Below are 21,763 nucleotides of genomic sequence, written 5' to 3' on the forward strand. Positions count from 1 at the left end.
CCTAACCCTTTTCGTGAAGGAGAGAGTGAGGATAAATGGTCATTCTATAACACCTTAGGTCCCGAGATGAAATTGGTATTGGGATGGACGTTGGATCCAACAAAGGTAGACAAACCAAACTTAATGCGATCATCATTGATGAAAGTTTTTCATCAAATACCTGCACTGCGCAACTTAGTGTCTAACGATACAGACTGGGTTTGTTTACCGTATGTTTCAAACAGTCGAATGTTATGAAAATATCAGAACACTATCATCGCTGCACTAATATGGAAACATATACAGGATTTTCAATTGCTTGGTTATGAGTTATCACTGTTTAACTCCCTGGAAAATGCCACACTGTTTGTGGAATATCAGCCTTCTGCTCCTTATAACAACACCCACATTGAAGATCATGATAACCAGCTTGCAACCTTACATGAAAAAATCAGATTGAAATCGGAATCCGTTGCCCAGATTGTGACAAGCCTGACATGGCTTGAACCACTGATGAAAAATCTAATAAGCAATATGCCAGTCAAAGAAAAACAATAAAATGATACAGTGGTTATAAATTCTTGGAATTGCTGTGGCTTTAATAATTTTGAGAAATGGTTTCAGAACACATTGGATGTACAATCACCAGCAATAAACATCTTGCAGGAAACCATGGCGACCCAAGATATTTATCTGGAAGGATATGTAGCTTTTTGCTCTCATGCGATAAAAGGCAACCAAGGCAGTCCATCTGGAGGCCTTGCGATTCTGGTGAGACATTTATATCAATCTAAACTGCTCCAAATCTATTCATCTCCAGATATATTGGCGGTGGAAGTGACATCTAACGTCAGGGTGTTCACTCAGCTGATTATAGTTGCACTGTATTGGAACCCAGCAACGTCAACCTTAGACTCTATTATCGAAAAAGTTAACCATGTTCTTTTACAAGTGGCAGCAGACGCTCCGAATGCACAGATCATCATGGGGTGGCGACTTCAATTCAAACCTCAACAAAATAACGTTGAAATCAGATATAGCATCTTATTATGAAACATTGGCTTTTGAAAGGGGGCAAACATGGAGGGAGTTTTTGAGCGATTGGGAATTGCAAGTGGTGCCCTTTGCCCAAAAAGAGAATGCATATACTTGGGCTCGTGGTAGAAAATGCACAGCAATTGATTACATAGTAACCTCGAACTCACTGGCTGAATTCACCACAAACTGTAAAATTATTCAATCACATCTAAGTGATCATTGCATTTTGGAGTGTCTATTTGAGTGTAGTTTACCAGTGTATGAAGCTAAGCCCGTACTGTCATTGCTGGAGATAGATTGCAAGGCACTTTCCATCAGGTGGAATGCTAGATTATATAGGCAGCTAAACTATCTGGTTAACAGAGACATGGTAAAAGCTAATGTTGAAACGTTGTCCAGTTCTGATCTTAAAATTTGGGAAAGCAAAATGCTGGAATGATATGCAGGCATATTGACACTTTGGTGGAAAAAAGCTCAACAGCCAAAAAGTTTGACTACAAGAAGAGTTTTAATGCAGAAATTGCATTAAGGAAAAAACAAAAAAACAGAGAAATTTGTAAACTGTTGAAATTATCCATTAATATAGGGGGTTATGCAACTGAGAAAAAGAATATTCTTGCAACTTATAGAAACGATGTCAAACACCTGAAGATTGGTTCATTTATCGAAACCAATCAAAAAATGATCCAGAACTTAATTGGCAAAAACTCAAGGGAAACTTGGGTAATACTGAAGGACCCATTATTGAAAGGAAAACCAGATCTTTGCTCTGCCGTAAGTGGAGAAGTATGGTGTAAAATCTATGAATCCAAATATGCTATGCCACAGAAATTTTGTGAGTTACTAACCCCGGATCTGGCAATAAATATTCCCTCTATATGTCCCTGGGGATTGAATGACATCATCTCTATAATTGCAAAGTTAAAACCTTCTAAAGCTGCTGGGCCGGATGGTATTCCACTGTGCGTCTTAAAGGACGACCCGAAATTATGGGCAAAAATCATCCTTAGGAGGCTGGAATGTGTATTTAAAGCAAAGAGAGTACCGGAGATGTGGCTATCCGCAATCGTAATTCCACTACACAAAAAGGATCCTTTGAATGACCCCTCCAACTTTAGACCCACAGCTTTAATCGACATCTCTGCAAAGATCTTTGCTGCCCTAATATTGAAGGACTTAAATGATTTCATCCTAAAACAGAAAATTCTTTCGCGGTTTCAAACTGGGTTTCGTAAAGGCATGGGTACACAGTTGAACGCAACCCTGTTGGCACACTTACTGAAAATATCTAGAAAGAAAGATCATGGGCAACTGTATATGGCGCTTGTTGACATATCCGGGGCATTTGACTCTGTAATTAGACAACAGTTGTGGCAAAGGATGCAGGACATTCATATTCCATTGCACCTGATAGCTATGATCATTATGTTGCATTCCAACACAAGTTACAGGATCAAGATCGATAAGGAAGGTTCGTTAACACCACCCATTCTTACCTTTATAGGTGTAAAGCAAGGCTGTAACCTTGCAGCCACACTGTTCAACCTGTATCTATCTGAAATAGCTTCAATTTGGTCTATGTGTAACTCATTTGCGATTAAAGTAGGGGATCTTTGCTTCGATTGGCTAGCTTTTGCGGACGACTTGATAATGTTTGATCTTACTCCGTTTGGGCTGCAAAATAAACTTGAATGCTTAGTTGAATTATGTGAGAAGCGCAATCTCCAGTTAAACCCGAATAAATCACACATATTGGTATTCTCAAACAAAAGAAAGCTTGTAAAATACCAATAGAAAATAAAGGGTCTTTTGATTCCACATGCTTTGGGCATGATTTACTTGGGTTATAACTTGAACAACTCTGATTCAATTGACAAATGGAATAAAGAAATTTCTATCAAAGCGATGCCATTGATCGAACAAATGAAATTAATCTACTCAAAAATCTGTAACTTCTCCATAATCCCATTGATAGATTTCTACAAGCTTAAAGTGGAAGCAATCATCATATACGGCCTAGACCTGTTTTACTTGGAAATTGGTTCTACATTAAACAAAATCCAAGGAAAAATATGGAAGAAAGTCTTGCATTTGCCTATGTCACTACCAAATTCGATTATTATGCATGAATTGGGATTGACATCATTAGCTACCAAACATCTATGGCGCAAGTTTGCGTCTCATGCAAAAATCCTAGACTCTTTGCCAAATTCCCTTTATGAAGATCTTGAAAAAATGCTAAAAAAGGGAAATCGGCTTCGGTAGCAGATGAAGGGAAAAGGTGCGATGAAAATCTTGCACAATTAGCCATGGGAAGGGAAGATCTAATAAATCGTCCTCAGGTTGTAAAGGCAAGACTAATTCAATACGATTGGGCAGTGAATTCCGATAAAATTGGGCAATATAACTCTCACAAGGAGTATGCAAAATTTCGGCATAAACAATCACCACTATTGCCATACTTGAGACAGTGTCCTGGTCACAAAATGCGCACAATGTACATGAGGTTTAAATTTAACTTAATTCCAACTTTAGAGCTCAGTAAGAACTGGCTCAACTGTTCCGATTTAGAAGATGAAGGATGTAGATTTTTTAGTAATGCTCAAAAAGAAACGTTGAAACATCTTGTCTTACATTGCGTCTTCTTTGCAAAAGCACGGCAAAACAATCTGCTGAAACATCAAAATGTAGCAACAGCCTACCAAAGTGATATGCTCTGGACACAATGCATGTGGGGTTATCGTAAGTCTATGATCATCGATTTAACACAACTGTTGCATGAAATTGAGAAGAATCTGATGTCCAAGAATTCAGGCAAAAAATGGAGTGGCGAATGACTGTTGTGATATATTAGCTAATACGATTTTAGTGAACACAATAGATGAATGAATATACCAAAACCAGGTTATTTCAATGGAAAAATTACTGATTCTAATTTAGTTTAATAACCTGCAATTGGTGGTGATGTGTTATTGTAATGATATTTTGTTTGTTATCGTATTTAGATTATAAAAATGGTTCTCCCTTTTCATTACTTGATTATTCGTTGATTTTATGTAAAACTCTTCGGTAATGTGATTATGTTTTTAGGTATTATGTGTTTTTTAACAAATCCTTTTGTAAATTTATGAAATAATATTAAGAATTGTTGTAAAGATATCTTGTATCGAAAAACAACAAATAAATAAATAAATAAAAAATAAAGACCGCATACCTTTTTGGGTATCCTGCAAAGCGTTCTGGAGGTGCAAAGGTACAGCTCCTCGAAGGACTACTTGAACTGGATTGCTGGGTGTAGTCAGAACCGTTGACCCCAACCCTGGTAACAGTGTTTGCCCCGCCTGGGATTGAAGCAATTGTCTAGCGAGCTCAACGGTACTATCTGTACCTCGGCTTTGACTTCCCCCAAAAGCTGGGCTAGTTGGTCTGTCTCAGCAGTTTCCATGACGCCCAGGTAGAGATTTTATAGAAGGCTTCACGTTCTGTCACGCTCACCTGGTCTCCACGGGGGTGTAGCACGTAGCTGTATGACTGATGTCTGCTCTGGCATCGCTCTGGTGATATGATGATGTTCTCTCCCCTGTTATCACCCCAGAGGCGTTTGTCTGCAATGTTGAAACAAGATATTAGCTTTTGAGTGGGGCTGGATTGGTTCCACCTCCTTTAACCTCCTGATGTCCAACTCCTCTTCTGGCTCACCTTTGAGTTTTGTGAGGTTGGCTCTCCGTCCTGCTTGACTTTCAGCAGGGGCACAGTAAACTAGGTCTTTCCCCGGACACAGTTACTTCACTGGTCTAGAGTGGCTGTTGCTGTGTCTGGAATATATGGATCAAGCAGGTAAGTCTCCTCTATGCCAATGGATGCTTGGTATAGGTGTTCAATGTCTTTATAACCAGTGTCAAGTGAGGAGCCCTACAATACCCCCTTGGATGGACATGGGGCTACGGGCTAAAAGCAGCAGGAGAATTGGGGGTGTAACAGGCTGACTGTGAGCATGGGCAAGGGAAAGCCCAACAAACCTGTGTAGAGCAAGATAGTGTACTCTGCACTGACTCCAGTGACCAGGGAACAGGGGAACCCCCCCGTCCAGGCGATGCAGATCATAAGATCAGAGGGACAGCATCAGAAGGTGAGGAGGAGCACATGATGTGGCAAGTGCTCCTGGCAGTGACAAACTCCAGACACAGCATGGAAGAGAAGATAGGCCAAGTGTGGGTGGAGGTGTACCTGCTCAGGGCAGGCTTTAGGTGCGGTGTCAGAAAGAGTGAGGGGAACTGAGGAGAGAATTAGCCAACAGGAGGACACAGTGAAGTTGCTGCATACGCAGCTCTAAGGGTTGCAGGCAAAATATCACATTTTGAAAGAGGGGGCGGAGGATGCTGAAGGACGATACTGGAGGGCCAATAACAGAGTAACTGGCCATCCTGAGCTAATTGAAGGCCTTCAATGGATCTGTTCTTGGAAAGGTAGATCAAGGAGGGGGTGCAGCTGGGGGGACTGACCAACATTTTTGCAATCAAAAGAGCCCACAGAGTACTGGGTAGACCCCCTATTCCTGACGGGTGCCTTCCCTAGTGGCCTAGCTGTTCAATTACAGGGACAGGCACATTATCCTATAGGTCACCAGCAGAAAGAGTGAGATTAGAACAGAGAGATTTTTCTGGACCACACCGTACAGGTGCAATGGGTGAGAATATAATTTGAAGAGACCAAATGAATACCACGTAACAACCAAGTGAAGTACATGCTTAAGTTCCCTGCAAAGCTTAGATTTATGAAGGGGGAAAGGCCATGGGTGTTTCAGGACCCACGGGAGGTTTGGGACTGGATAGAGCAACAGGGGATTGCAAGGGTCAGGGTCACATGGGAGGAAAACAGAATGTCACTGCAGCCGAGGTAGAGGGGAAGCAAGGCACCCCAAGGGGAATAATCAGTGGAACAAAGAAAGGAGTACAGAATCAGGGTTGCCATGGATAGGATGCTCCACAAAATTGAACAGTCGGGCATTTTCCTAAATGAGTGAAACAGGGGAAAGACCTGGAGACTGAGAGCATTGTGTGGGCCTCCCAGAACGGCAATGGAATTGTTGAGCCATGTGCAGGATTTGAGCCTTGACCCATTGAATTGAGGCCTAGAACATCGAAGCTGTAGAGCCTTCGAGGGTGGGGGCTCATGGGAGTGGGGGAAGCAAAGGGGATTGAGGGGAAGGACGGGCGGGTGGTCTTGTTTTTCAAGGGTCATATTCGGGGATTTATTAAAGTTGGTTTCATCGGGTATGTTGTTTTGTTCTGAGGGTGACAGATACTTCACATTTGGGGAAGAAGTATGGGGAGGGTGTTGGGAGGTCAACACACTTGTGGTGGGTGTTGGAGGGGCAGGAGGGTTTGAATTTGGGGAAGGAGTGAGGAACCAGGTGTGTTCGCAGAGTTGATGTTACTGTGGTTGGTTTGGAGACAGGGATTGTGGTGATGGTGCAGGAACTGGGAAGACAGATATGGATAACAGGTAACAGGTGTCATGCCTCTCCTGGAATATGAGGAGGATGAATGACAAGTTTAAGAGGAGTGTAGTGATTTAACACTGAAGGCTCCTGAAGCAAGAGGTAGTATTGCTTCAGGAGACTCATCTTTTGGGGGACGTCTGCCACGTTCTGGGCAGGGGTTAGTATAAATGCGTGGCACACGCAGGATTCACTAGGTGCTCCAGGGTGGTGGGTATACTCATCAAAAAGGCAGTCCCCCTCCAAGTTGCTAGGACGTTCCAAGACAGAGGTTGCAAAATCGCTGGAGTAAAAGGTGGACTGAGGGGAGAAGCTATCTCTTTTATCAATGTTTATTCACCTCCAGCCCTTCTACACGACACACTTGATGAGGTAAGGAAGAGGATGTTAGGGGTATAAACAAATCTGACAGTACTGGTGAGAGATTTCAACCATTGCTGGCTCAGTGGGGGAGCTCTGTGCAGGGGGGGGAGGAGACAACATTGAGGACCTTCCTGGATGCCATGGGGCTGGAGGATCTCTGGAGGGTGGAACCCCAAAAACCAACAGTGTTGATTAGATCTGGGATGGGTTGGTGGCATAGAGGGGCCTGTATCTACAAATGGGGGATAAAACAGGGAGATTTCTGGCCTGGTTAGCAAGAAGGGAGGAAGCTAACTCGATGATGTATGAGACACAGGGACTGGCAGCGGAACAACTAGAAAACCCAGGGAGCTAGTGCAGGCCTTTGTGGCATACTATCAGAGTCTGTATACGACACAATTCAATAAGAGGGAGGCGGACCTGAAGAATTTCCTGCAACAACTGCTGGTGACTTGACTATCAAAGGAATAGAGGAACACTCTGAAAGTGGAGTTACGGGTAGAGGAAGTGCAGGAGGCTATGGCCCAGCTGGGAAGTGATAAAACCATGGGGCCTAACAGATTCCCATTGAAGCTCTGGTTGAAGTTAAAGGAGGAGGTTTTGGGCTCCAATGTGGGAAATGTTCCAAGAAGGTAGAGATATGATATGATATGATATGATATGATATGATATGGCATTTGTAACGCGCCTATACACAAGTGTTTCAAGGCAAGGGGGAACAGAGGGAGGACAGAGACAACAATCTTACTAGGCCAAGTGACATTGAGATCGGGCAAGTGTAGAGAGAGGGGTATGCAAAAACAAAGAGGTGATGGCTGGAAGGTTTAGACTGAATCTTAACCACTGGCATTGCTCGGGGCAACCCTCCAGACCATTGTTCTTCACCTGCCAAACCATTACAGAAGGGGAAAGACCATATGCAAATCAGGCTTGGCCCCACCCCAAAAGGGGCTGTACAGCCCAAACTGCTAGGTCACATCCCTTCTGCACGAGCCCACAAGCATCCCCAAACATGTTTCACCCTTGTTGGGGCTCATCAGTGAGGAGTAGCTTGGGTCTCTAGGCCCAGCAGGCACTGGACCCACGTCTGGGCATACCCGTCCCACTCGGGGTGACAAAGCAAAAACAAAGAGGTGATGGCTGGAAGGTATAGACTGAATCTTAACCACTGGCATTGCTCGGGGCAACCCTCCAGACCATCGTTCTTCACCTGCCAAACCATTACAGAAGGGGAAAGACCATATGCAAATCAGGCTTGGCCCCACCCCAAAGGGGCAGTCCAGCCCCAACTGCTAGGTCATAAGACCCAAGCTACTCCTCACTGATGACGCCCAACAAGGCTGAAATATGTCTGGGGATGCTTGTGGTCTCGTGCAAAAGGGATGTGACCTAGCAGTTCGGGCTGGGATGTAACGATGACATGTTTCTCTCAGATATTCAGCCCCTTGTCCAGACATGGCCCGTTGGACCGGACAAAGGGACTTAAATATAGTTCTCTGGGCTATTGGAAGCCAGTGGAGAGCCCATAGCACAGGACTGATATGAGCTCCATCGGGAGCATTTGTGGCCACTCGTGCTGCCACATTTTGCAGCAGCTGTGGCCGATAGATTGAGCCCAAAGGTTGGGCCAGGTACAGTGCATTGCAATAGTCTATTCATCTAGTGATTAATGAGGCTACTACCAAAGGCCTCAGATGGTGCTGAAGAAAAGGGAGCACCTTCCGAAGAACAATCAACATGAAGTTAGACATCTTACACACCACACTCTCCTCTGGAGACAAAGAGAGCAAGGACTCAGACGGAGAACCCGCCACTAAGACTTCCATCAGTCTCCCACTGCAGAGAGGATAGACTGCCCCAAATAGCTGAGTGTGAGTCAGAAAGAAAAGAAAGACCTATCTCTGAGCCGAACTGAAGTGAGGAAGGAGGCCAGGAACCCTCTGCAAATGGCCTAAAAGGCAATCAAATTAAAAGCAGAGAAGATTAAAATTAATGATCAAATTTAGTGTGACTTAGATGATTACAACAAAAAGTGTATGCAGAAAAATGGAGGAGCTTGAATGAAGTTATGTCCCATTAAAGGTAGGGGAGGAACAAAACAAGCGGCTATCATACTAGGCCTGACAACATTTCAGATAGTGCTGGAGGGTGGGGGGGCTGTGGAGGAAAAAAACAGTAAGGGAGGGGGGAGGAGACAGATGAGGTTGCTATCATACTAGGTCCAGGGACAATTCTGATAGAGTTAGTGCATAGGAGAAAGAAAGGGGGTGGAGATAAGAAAAGGGAGAAGGGAAACGAGGAGAGAACAGAGAGTTAGCAGTCAAAAGGGTGGAGAAGCAAGAGGGGAGAGTGAATACAATTGCAGAAGTCAATAGTAACACATAATGTTGCAAGCCAGGATACAAGATGAAGAGGGTAACAGCAAGATGCAAAGGAAGTTCAGCATGAGAGTTTAGAAAGGGTGATGCACCGTGAATGAATGAAGTCCATAAAAGTCAAATCCAGCATTGGCCACAAGACGGTGATGGTGAAACCAGAATTTATCAGGACAGATTCATGGAGGCTTGATGGAGGTTAGGGGAGAGCAGGGTAGAAGAATCAAGCAAAACAGCAAACACCTTTGTGCGAGAATGGTGGGGGCACAAGGGAATATCAGGGGGCGACCAGAGTGGGTGGGGATGGACTGTGGGGACAGAGTGAGTAACACATGTTGGTGCATGCTTACCTGCTGTCTGAGCAGGGGGTAGGGCCCTGGGTCCTCCTGGTCTGAACAGGTCCAAACAGCTATGGCCCTTTTCTTTGTCTGCCCTTCGCTAGAGGCGCATGGGTGAGAGATGACCTTCATCTAATAGGTAAGAGCAGGAAGGAAGAGACATGGCTAAGAAGGTCGGTGCTACTTAGGCCAGGTGGCCTAGACCCACTTGCACCTGCTCCCCATCTGCAAAGGAAAAGAGGCTGGAGGGATCCTTAAATAGGGAAAAAGAATGAAGTTATGGCACCATGGGGAAGCGTGAAAGGAACTTGTCCAAAGTTCATGTTGTGTGGGGGTTGTGTCACATAGTATCTGCCACTTCGATTGAGACTGTGAGAGGGGGCATAGTGGAATGGAAAAAAGGGGTGTAACTGATTAATAGTTGACGTATTTTATATAAAAGGACAACTATGATGATTGTGGTCCATCTCCTGTACTAACACCATTAAATGTCAGGTTGCTCAGTGCCTTGCAGGAACTGCTGGTTTGGGAAGGTGGGTGGTTCCACTGTGGCCTATTGCTGGAACAGGGGTACGTTTAAAGCGTGACACCCGGGCCAGGGCCATAGGAAGCAGGGGCTGCATTCATCTGCCCCATAACGGAAGTGTGCAGGAAAAGGCTACTAATGCGATGTTAAGAGAGGCAGGATTTGGCCAGTGTAGCAAACTCTACTCTTTTTGCATGCAGCATACACAAAGAAAGCGTCATGGGCTCAATGGCCCTCATTACGACCCTGGCGGAAAGCAACCGACCGGACCGCCATAGCGTAAATAGCGTTTCCGCCATTGCACGACGGAGCAAAGTGCGGCTCATTCCGACCCATCGGGCACGAGCACCACGCCATGGCGGAAGTGCAAAGTCCGCGGTGGCGGAAATGACCCCAAAACGGCCCACACCGCCGCCGTACGGCGCCCTAGGTGCAATTCCGCCACCCCTCTTAGCGGTCACCGCAATGAGCGGCAATCGGAAAGTACGGTGACCGTAAATATACGGAAACGGAAGTAAAAACATGGTCCCGGAACGGGAAACATCACGCCGTACACCTATAAAAACACTATTTCCACACAACCATTAAAAATACTACCCTGAGACACATCCCAACCCAACATCCACCCTAGTGAAACCAAGAAAAATGGGAAAAGTAGCGAAGAAAGCGTGCGACCGCAAGCGGCAGGTCCACTTCTCCCGTGAGGAACTCACCGTGCTCACAGAGACCCTCCAGGAGAATGATGCCGTCGTCTTCTCCACGCAAATGACCAGGACGGCACTTGCGAACAAGAAGGCCATATGGGCACTGGTGGCACACCGGGTAAGTGCGGTGGGGACCGCACCCCGCAACCCACAGCAATGCAGAAAGCGATGGGACGACCTGCGGATCCGCGTCCGTAGCATACTTTCTGCCAACCGCAACATTGCCACAGCTACCGGGGGAGGATCGGAATCACCCATCAAGCTGACCCCCTGGGAAGAAATCTGTGCCTCCACCATTGGAATGGAGAGTATAGAGGGAGTCGGAGGGATGGAGAAAGGAGTGCAGACATCCGAAGAATCAGGTAGGTGTCCCAAATAAAACAATGCTAAAACCACAATGTCCAATCATGTGAAGTACCACGTGTCCACATAGTGCAACAGTAACACATGTCCAGGAGAACGCCCACATACATAGGCCCGATAGCACACTTTAAAACTCACATTAAATACATAAATAATTAAAAATCCTAAAAACACCCTCTACACGTGCAGCAGGCACACCCTAACTGCAGGCTGCAAAACAACTGCACCCTCACTCCACACAAAAAAGAAACCACCTCCAAGGCCCCAACCCAAATCACCCTCAGGTACCACCCCAATGCATGTGATACATGGCCATTCCAATTCCCACAGACCCATCAATAACGCTCGCCCTCTTCTACTCCACCACAGGGTCCGATTCAAACGACGAGCCACAGGTCCCCCCAATGGATGCCACAGTAGGCACTGCTTCTGGTGGCAGCAGCACCATAGGTGACACTGCATTAATGGCAGCATGCTCCGACACAGAAAACGGGGATGTCGAAGTCAGATCCATCCATGACCTGTCTCAATCCCCCTGTCTGTTCCATCCCGTACACCATGAGGATACCACGCAGGGGCACCCACAAGACGACGACTGGCCATCCCCCACAAGCCCTGTGGCAAGGCAACATGAGGTGACCAGCCCCTCTGTGACACCACCGCAAATGGCCATGGCACAGCAGAGGCAACAGTCCCTCGACCAGGTAATCGTGCAACAGCAGCAACTGGCCACGCTCCTCAAGGACCATGCCGATGAATGTGGGGGCACTAAGGCAGACATAGAAACATCAACTGAGACACTTAGGGCAGAAATGGAGAGAAGTACAGAGACACTAAGGGCACAAATGGAGAGTAGCACCGAGAGCCTGAGAGTAGAAATGAAGAGAAGCACCGAGAGCCTGAGAGTACAAATGGAGAGAAGCACCGAGAGCCTGAGGGGGGAACTGCATGCGACGTCCAAAGACGTATGTGCCGAACTTGCCGCTGTGCGCCGTGTGCTCACTGAGCTCTCACAAACCCTTAGGGACATGCATGGACGTGAGCAGGCAGAGACATCATCCGTTGCAAGTTCTGTCCAGGGCAGCCCCCAACGTAGATCAGGGAGGAACCTGCGCTCCACAGGCAGGGGTGCCCCTGATACCCGGAGAGGGGGCTTGCAATAGCGACTGCCCACTGACAATGAGCATCTCTGGACACTGGTGTTCGGGGGGGAGGTAGGAGGGTGGAGGGGGTGTGTTGGGCTCACTTGGGTGGCGGGTCGATGGGGTGTGTAACATGATTTCACATATGCCATAAACAATGCACGATTATCCAATGAGATGTGTGGACATTGATCTTTGTGTACGAGGCCATTATAGGCGTACAGTCCCTATTGTGCATGTTCCGGACACACACAGTGCCACAAGTTCCGTATCCATGTATCAGCCACCAGGCGTGAGTGCTAGAAGCATGCATCTATGATATGCTGACGAATGTCACGGCCCTCCTGTGCCTCGCAGACTCCTTGAGGTGCTGCCACATCCCCACCCTCATCATGACCATCTTCAGGTGCTTGCAGTTCTGCGTCAGGGGGCATGGGCACATTTCTACGTACGCACATGTTGTGTAGCATGACACATGCCATGACCATCTTTGCAACCTTCTCATGGCGGTACAGGAGTGCCCCGCCAGACCTGCTGAGGCAGCGGAAACGAGTCTTCAGTAGGCCGAATGCCTGTTCTATGACTACACGGGTACGTGAGTGGGCATGGTTGTAGTCCTCCTCATGCTGGTCCCGTGGGTTCCGGAGTGGTGTAAGGAGCCATCTCTTCAGTGGATACCCGGCATCACCTGTATGTGGACAATAAAGGATGTTTGAGGAATGCCATTGCTACGTACGAACCCCCCCCCCTTCCTGCTAGGTCATTGGCGCATCACATACCCCACATTATCATGCTTGAAATGAGACTCACCGAGTAGCCAGGATCTGTTCCCTGCGTGTCGCTCCATGTAGCGTGGTATTGTAGAGTTCCTCAAGACCATAGAATCATGGGTTGATCCAGGGAATCGGGCACAACAATGTGTAATGATCCTGTTGGAGTCACACACCATTTGTACATTCAGAGAATTAAATTGTTTTCGGTTGCGGTACTGGGCCTCCATGGCATGTGGGACGACCAATTCCACATGGGTGCAGTCGATGGCACCAATGCAACCCGGTATGCCGCCAAGTGCATGGAATCCCACTTTTGTGTTCGTAATTTCCTGCTCCGAGCGCGGTAGAGAGATGTAGTCGTCTGCGTGCCTCAGGAGGGCATCGAGCACTTGCAATAGTGTCCGTGAGAACAGTGGCTGTGAAATGCCATGCAACTGTCCGACTGTGTGCTGGTAGGTGCCTGTGGCCAGGAAGTGGAGTACAGACACCACCTTCAGTAGGGGTGGGATGGCGGTTGGGATATCTATCATGCTGGCAAGGTCAGCCTGTGTCATGTCCACAATGGCGGTTATGGTGTCCCGGTCCAAACGGTAGAGCGTGTGGATCTGCTCATCAGTGAGGTCGAACGGATGTGCTCGGAGGCGTGGGATTGCGGGCTGCCTGCGTGGTGGTAGTGGCTGTGCTGGCGGCCCTTGCTGGCCCTGCCTTGCCCTCCTCCTCCTGCGTCTCCTCCGTGCGGCCGGTTGTTGTAGTAGTTGGGGTTCGTCTTCTTCTTGAAGTTGGAGTACTTGCAGTGCTATCAGGTCCCCCAGGGCCAACATCGCTAGTCCTGCCGGTAGCATTTCGGAGTGGGTGTGGTTGTGTGAGGGGGTTGGGTGTGCAATTTATGTGTTTTCAGGCTGTATAGCCTCCACCTGTGGTGATTCATTCCACCTGTGCAAGCTGCAATCCCCTTTGGGCGAGCACGTCCCGCACACAACGCTGCAATTCGACGAATGGCATCTTGCTATTACAATCATGTATTTGTTCCCGATGGCAGTGTAATATTGGTTGATATGTTCATTCTGCTATGGTCCCATTGGTTCACATACTATCTTTGCAGTCGCGAACAGACTTGTGAAGGGTCAGTGGAACGTAGTACTCGAGTTACGGTGGACCCTCATGCAACACTGTACCGAGGTTCACCGACGGGCGGGGCGTCCCATTTGTGAGTGAAGCCAGTTGCCATTTTCACACACAGCCGCACTAGATGGATTAATTTGTGATTTCAAGCGGCCACAGATGCCTTTTCGACGTGATGTTGCAAATGAGGAATTCGAAGGACAGCGCTTTCGGTTTTCAGCTAGCGGCGAGGAGACGCCCACAGGTCTGACTGCAAATATAACGTTCTATTGTTCAATGTCCTTGGGACAGGGGCCATGGCGAGAATGCAATGATTGATATGAATGGTATGGGATGCGCAATAGCGTAGTGGACGATGAGGCCGGACGTTCCCAAATACATGTTACTTCACAACACTGGAATTATGGGCTGGAGCACAGTGGATTTTGCAGGCTGCATAACGCACAGACTCAATGGAAATTTCACATGTTATGTGAGTATGAAATCAGGCGTTTTCATTACGGGATGAGGGAATGATGTATGGATGCATGGACAGATGATTTCATACAGAGTTTGCCATGTACGGGGCTTCTTGGAATCTATCCACCTCCCCTGCGCTATGTGATGCAGGGCTGCCATAGTGGGACCATCGTCTATCTGGCCTTGTTGAACCCTCCCTGTCTGGACGCGCCTTCAGACACTTGTGTCTATGCACGTTACTAATCCCATCTGATGGATTCTGTTTTGACAGACGCATGCACAGTAACACTCGTTTGTAATAGTGTTTTCACCTCGATATAGATAGTTATGATTCGCAAGTGGTTTTTGGGTGGTGATGATCCCTTGGAGTGGGCTAGCATGCATATGGCTGTGGATTTTGTGTGATCATTGAAGTGAGTAATTCAAATGCAGTTCTGATGCCCATACTATTCTTTTTCATTTCATTTGGGTGACAGGTATCTCCTCCCCTTTTGCCACTGCCATCTGTATGCCACTCCTGCAGATGGATTTTACTCCCGACACCTGCTGCTTCGTGTTAATCAGTGGAGCACCATTACGATCTTATGGGACGATCGCCAATGGGCCACATGCCCTTACGCAGTACTAGTGGCTAGGAGCAACATTTCGGCCTTTCAGCTGGACTAGTGCCTCCCTAATGGGACGGCCCTGCGGTTCTAGGCGCTTCCATGTTGCCATTTCGTACGAGAATGTAGGCCCTGTGTACCATGAGGGAACAGGGCGTCACACAAGAAGTAGCTGGTCATTTATTGCGGATGCAGCCCACAATGGTGAATTATATTTTGGGATTCATGGCCTAATGGCTGTATGGGCTTGGTGAATTTGTTGTGCATTAAATTTCTATTCTGATATGACCCGTGTAGCGTTCTTCTTTGCAAGTGATGTGGCACATTCCTATTTGGGGAGCGATGTATTGTGAGGAGATCTGCATTGGGTTCCAGCTTCGGAGTATAGTTGCGTGGTACTGTGCTGGGCGCGTTTGCCTACGGAGCCCAGTGTGGTCACGGATAGGGGCTACCATTATGACTGTTTTAATGATGTCATGCTCAGGGGCGGGGGATTAGCTTTTGTGTAACAGATGCCGGTCAGCCAGGTGGATTGGTGGAATGATGTGATTATCAGAATATGGCTGGTCACAGGTGCCTGTGTTTGCGTGCGTTTCTTGGAGGGAGACTGAGGTCATGTCCATTTGTGTAGCTTCTGTATTCGTGCCATCTGTGCCCTGCAGCTCCCGTTGGCCCCTCTTGAGGTTCATTTGTTCGTTGGCAGGCATGGGTGACATGTACATTTCACTGGTTGCATTGTGTGACTTCATTGCACCTACGAGGAGTTGTGCAATGTGGCCAGGGAGTGGTGTGCAGGCACTCAGTAGGGCCGTTTACGGTTGGTTCGCGATGCCGTACTTCTCACCATGGCGGAATGGTACTTTCCGCCGTGCTTGGTGGCGTTAGGTGCATGTCCGCTAGGGTCAGAATTCGCGTACCGTTGTGCCATGGTGGTAATTACGGTTTGGCATGGCGTGCGTGCGCGTACTTGGTGCAGTTAGCGTTGGCGTTCACTACGGTGTCGCTAATGGCATCGTACTTTACGGTGACGGGTCATGATCGCACCGAGCGCTATTCGATGGCGGTATTGCATTTCCGCCATCGTTTTTCGATTTCCGCCAGGGTCGTAATGAGGGCCAATGTAATATTTACATTTAGCACTGAGTGGCAGCTCCACTGGAACTAAAAGACTTAGTGAGGCCTGACTTAAATACATGTGTACCTAGTATTTTTCTTATTAAATAAATATTGCAATATCTGGAATGCTCATGCGTTGCTGTATTTAAATACTGAATCTATTTATTTTGCATATTATTACCCCTGGAAATGACGTTCTTGATATTGTTTTTATTATGAATTATGCAAGTACACATTTTTCTGCTTTCATGGGACCTAGTGTAGTCCTGAAATAAATATACGTCAGACAGACTAAGGCAATCTTCTATGGGCAATGTCAAAGGGTGCAGGGCAATGGTCTGGGGAAATGAAAATATCATAGAACATTTCCCTGGTAGGGCAGTGTCACAGGGCAATGGGCAATCTTCTGGGAGATGTAAAAGAGGCAAAGTGCAACTGCCTGGCTGGGAGGCAGTGTCACAGGGCAATGGGCAATCTTCTGGGAGATGTAAAAGAGGCATAGGGCAAGTGCCTTGCTGGCAGACAGTGTCACATGGCAATTGGCAATCTCCTGGGAGATGTAAAAGAGGCATAGTGCAAGTGCCTGGCAGGGAGGGAGTGCCACAGGGCAATGGGCAATCTCCCGGGAAATGTAAAAGAGGCATATGGCAAGTGCCTGGCTGGGAGGCAGTGTCACAGGGCAATTGGCAATCTCCCGGGAGATGTAAAAGAGGCATAGTGCAAGTGCATGGCTGGGAGGCAGTGCCACAGGGCAATGGGCAATCTCCTGGGAAATGTAAAAGAGGCATATGGCAAGTGTCTGGCTGGTAGGCAGTGTCACGGGGCAATGGGCAATCTCCTGGGAGATGTAAAAGAGGCATAGGGCAAGGGCCTGGCTGGGGGGCAGTGTCACAGGGCAATGGGCGATCTCCTGGGAGATGTAAAAGAGGCATAGGGCAAGGGCCTGGCTGGGGGGCAGTGTCACAGGGCAACGGGCAATCTCCTGGGAGATGTAAAAGAGGCACATGGCAAGTGCGTTGCTGGCAGACAGTGTCCCATGGCAATTGGCAATCTCCTGGGAGATGTAAAAGAGGCATAGTGCAAGTGCCTGGCAGGGAGGGAGTGCCACAAGTCAATGGGCAATCTCCTGGGAAATGTAAAAGAGGCATATGGCAAGTGCCTGGCTGGGAGGCAGTGTCACAGGGCAATTGACAATCTCCTGGGAAATGTAAAAGAGGCATATGGCAAGTGCCTGGCTGGGAGGCAGTGTCACAGGGCAATGGGCAATCTCCTGGGAGATGTAAAAGAAGCATATGGCAAACGCCTGCTGGGAGGCAGTGTCAGAGGGAAAAGGGCAATCTTCTGGGAGATGTAAACGAGGCAAATGGCAAGTGCCTGGCTGGGAGGCAGTGTCACAGGGCAATGGGCAATATCCTGGGAGATGGAAAAGCGGCATAGTGTAAGGGCCTGGCTGGGAGGCGGTGTCACAGGGCAATGGGCAATCTACTGGTAGATGTAAAAGAGGCATAGGGCAAGTTCCTGGATGGGAGGGAGTGTCACAGGGCAATGGGCAATCTCCTGAGAGATGGAAAAGAGGCATAGGGCAAATGCCTGGCAGGGAGGCAGTGTCGTGGGAGATGTAAAAGAGGCATAGTGCAAGTGCCTGCCTGGGAGCAAGTGTAAAATGACAGGAATCAGTCTTTTAAAGCAAAGTGTAATTGAAATGGGCATGTGGTAGTTTTGCTTGGGGCAGTGTTTGTGGGTCTGATTCTTCTGGGACATTGTGTAATGGCCATGCACACTTTGTGTGGGGTTTACATTCCAATGGTAATGTAATAGTGACAATTAGCAAATGGTGGTTTCAAATGGGACATGTCAAATAAGAATATGGGATGGGGAAAGTTTCTGCATACATGTACCCGTATAGGATATAAACATGTCCAAATGATGAGGATAGTGGAAAGACATGTACCCACATCTATCTGTGAGTGAGCCAACCCCTAAGCACTGGAGGGATTAAACCTCCTCCCAAATCATGCAGTGGAGCATTTCCCTGCATGTTCTACTGCACTGACACACGTCATGTGGCAGAGCATGCAAGCATCTAATTCTGTACTTTACTGCAGTGATATGATATGATATGGCATTTGTAATGCACCTATGCACAATTGTTTCAAGGCTTGACAAGGCAAGGAAGAGGGAACAGAGGGAGGACAGAGACAACGATCTTACTAGGCCAAGTGACATTGAGATTGCGCAAGTGCAGGTGTGGGGGGAGGCGAAATGTGCCAGGGGAAAGGGGTGGATGCAGTGCTGTACAAGGGATCAAAACAATAACGAGAAGTGCGGCAGCAGGTGGCAGGTGCAAGGATAAGTGCAGACAGCAGATATCCAAAAGTGCAGGAAGGGGGACTCTAGTGTTACAGATACAGACCCAAGTGCAAGGTTTTGCCCGGAGGCAGTGCTGGTGTGCAACTTGGCAGGCAGGGAACTGGGCTCAAAATCAGAGGGTATCCAGGTTATGTTATGTTATTTGACATTGATATAACGCTCTATATATCATTGGTATGACCTCAAAATATCAGACAGGATATCAGGTGGCGAGAGGAAGAGAGAAGGCAGAAGCAAAGAGGAAGGTCTTGAGATGCTTCCAGAACCAGAGATGGTTTTCCTCAAGTTTCAGAGAGGCAGGGAGGCTATGCCAGAGGGAGGCCTCAGCCAAAGGAAGAGATCTACCACCAACTCGTTACTTGGGGAACCGACTGACCCATAGGGAGTTGGAGGTGGAATAGCAAAGAGCTCGAGTAGGAAGGTATTTACGAAGAGAGAGTTGGAGGTATTGAGACCCCAGGCCCCAGAAGGCCTTGTGGACAATGCAGAGAGACTTGAACATAATCCTTGCAGCCACTGGGAGCCAATGCATAGCTTTCAGTGCTGAAGAGATACAATCCCTGGGCTTGAGGCCAAGGTCCTTGCAGCCACTGGGAGCTAGTGCTGTGTAATGTGTCTAAACTCATGCATGTGTCTTCCTCAGGTCAGCTATGGTGCCATGGATCCACTCTTCAGCGACAGGGTTAAGTTCCCATTCTTTTACCGGACAGTCCCAAATAGGATCCATGAGCCCCGTGGCATTGCGCAGCTGCTAAAGCCCTTCGGATGGACCTGGGTTGGGATCCTCACATCAAACAATGACATCGGCACAAGAGCTGGTGAGGAGCTGGAAAAAGAGATCACCAGGATTGGAGCCTACGTGGCCTTCAATGAAAGACTGCGCAAGCCCCCTCATTACTCTTGGGAAGAGGTGAAGCGGACTGTAAATGTTGTTGCTGCATCGACTGCCCATGTGGTGATAGTTCACTGCACAAACGAAGACTGGTGGATTTTTTTTTTTTCTTACTGGGCTGAAAGGAATGTCAAGGTTTGGCTTGCCTCAGCATCCACATCATATTTAAAAGTGTATCTGTCTTTGCAATTGAGAAAGCATCTTAATGGCTCTCTGGCCTTCTCCATTCCCCAGGGAGAGATCCCAGGCCTGAACGAGTATATGTACAGTGTGACGCCATTCAGTTTAGAACATAGTTTCCTACTTCTGGACATGTGGGAAGAGCATTTCCACTGTGCTGCACCTTATCCAGATGGCACCTTCCCCTATGAGTCCTGGTTACCACGTTGCAGAGAGAATCAGACACTGGGACAGATCTGGAATGCAGATCATGTACTGGATGGTTCCAGTTTCTATTTCACGTACAGTGTTTACACCGCTGTCTACGCTGTGGCACATGCTTTGCATCACATGATCACATCCAGCAACGTAAATGCACGTTCTCCGGAGGGTCAGAATCTCAGAAAACACTTCAATCCAAGGCAGGTAATATAATCACTTTCTTACTTCTAAATATATACCTGCCTATAACCAAAATAAAGTATCCAATTGGCACTCATTCACTTGCTCATCTACTCACTCGTTCAATGCCTCTCCTACCTGTACCCTCATTCACCCCCACACTCATTGCCATTGATAACTGTTAGAGAGAATTCTCAAAATGTGCTAATTTACGTTACCTTTTGAGACCCCCAGCAACTTTGCTAGATTTCTAGGATTTGATATTTTTACCTGGGAAGAGTGAGAGTTTTTTTTCCCACTCTTCCATGTATTTTGATGTGTGTTTTACTTTTGTGTTCTTTGGTTATGGAGTTTTAAAACAACTCCATAGGCATCATCTTTTTCAGTGTGTCACACAACACCTTCAGTGCAGTGACACAGGGGTGTCTTTCAGACTCACCAAGGTTTAAATACCTTCTGTGGGACTGACTACCATCTCCCAGAGCATGTAAAGTTAAATTGGCTTAACTGGTCATTTTAAATTTACTAACCCAGCCCACACTATCTTCCTATAGAGTGCTGGAGGTGTTGCCTAGCAAAACACTCATGTAACTGTAAAATGTTACCCTTTCCTACTTTAAATGGCTGGTGGCAGTGGTTTAGATCAACCACCGTGAATAATCCCGACTGCTAACAACAGTAGCTAAAAATGGGGTCAGCCATGTTTTTCAATATGGCGCCCAAGATCTATCTGTAAAAACAGACTCCAATCATCTGTTTTCACCATTTCTTTTAGGAAAGGTCCTTCTTCTGTTTGTCTCTGCGCACCAAACCAGGTTTGGTCCCTTTGTTCGTTAGCCTTTGGCGGGCTTCAGTGCTGCAGCCCTCCTCTGGCGCCTGAGTGTCTGGGGTGGACACGAGGTGAGGGAGGTGCCCGACACTCCCTGTGCTTAGTTTCCTAGGAGACCTGAATACACTTTGGCGTGATTGGCCGGCTGGCTCTCCAGCAAGGACAGCCACACTGCTGTGTGAGTGACAGCCAGGCTGGAATGAATGGGGGAAAACTGTTTAAAAGCTGGTCTCTGGGACTTGTAAAGCATAGTCTACCATCGAAACGAAAGAACTGAAGACTAGCTGAAGGACAAATACTGCTGCAACTCCTGGATGAGCGGTGAAGCCCTGCTGCAGGTCCGAATTGCCTGAAACTCCAATCGACAGAGAAGCCCTTCAAGGTTAACTTCTTCCCTTGAGTTTGGTGGGAACAACCAACTCACAAGCCACCTGGACACTGTCCCCATCTGGTCGAATTTTCATCAGAGTGCTGTTGAAAACTGGATAGCCAGTGGGAAGGAAACCAGCTTGTGGACTTTAGGGCACTCACACTTTAAACCAACGTCTTGCTAAGCTTTTGGCCTCATCACTAGGCAGTGCAGGAACATCCCAACGTCCTCCTTCTTGTCCCCACAACTGAAGCTCAGGAACAGCGAGATCTGCTTGAACTGCCAGGAACACTGCCTCAGCTACAGCTCTTCTTCACTATAAAAAGTACTGTGCAAAC

The sequence above is a fragment of the Ambystoma mexicanum genome, chromosome 2q (assembly GCF_040938575.1).
Source record: "Ambystoma mexicanum isolate Mex_15411 chromosome 2q, UKY_AmexF1_1, whole genome shotgun sequence".
Classification (NCBI taxonomy): domain Eukaryota; kingdom Metazoa; phylum Chordata; class Amphibia; order Caudata; family Ambystomatidae; genus Ambystoma; species Ambystoma mexicanum.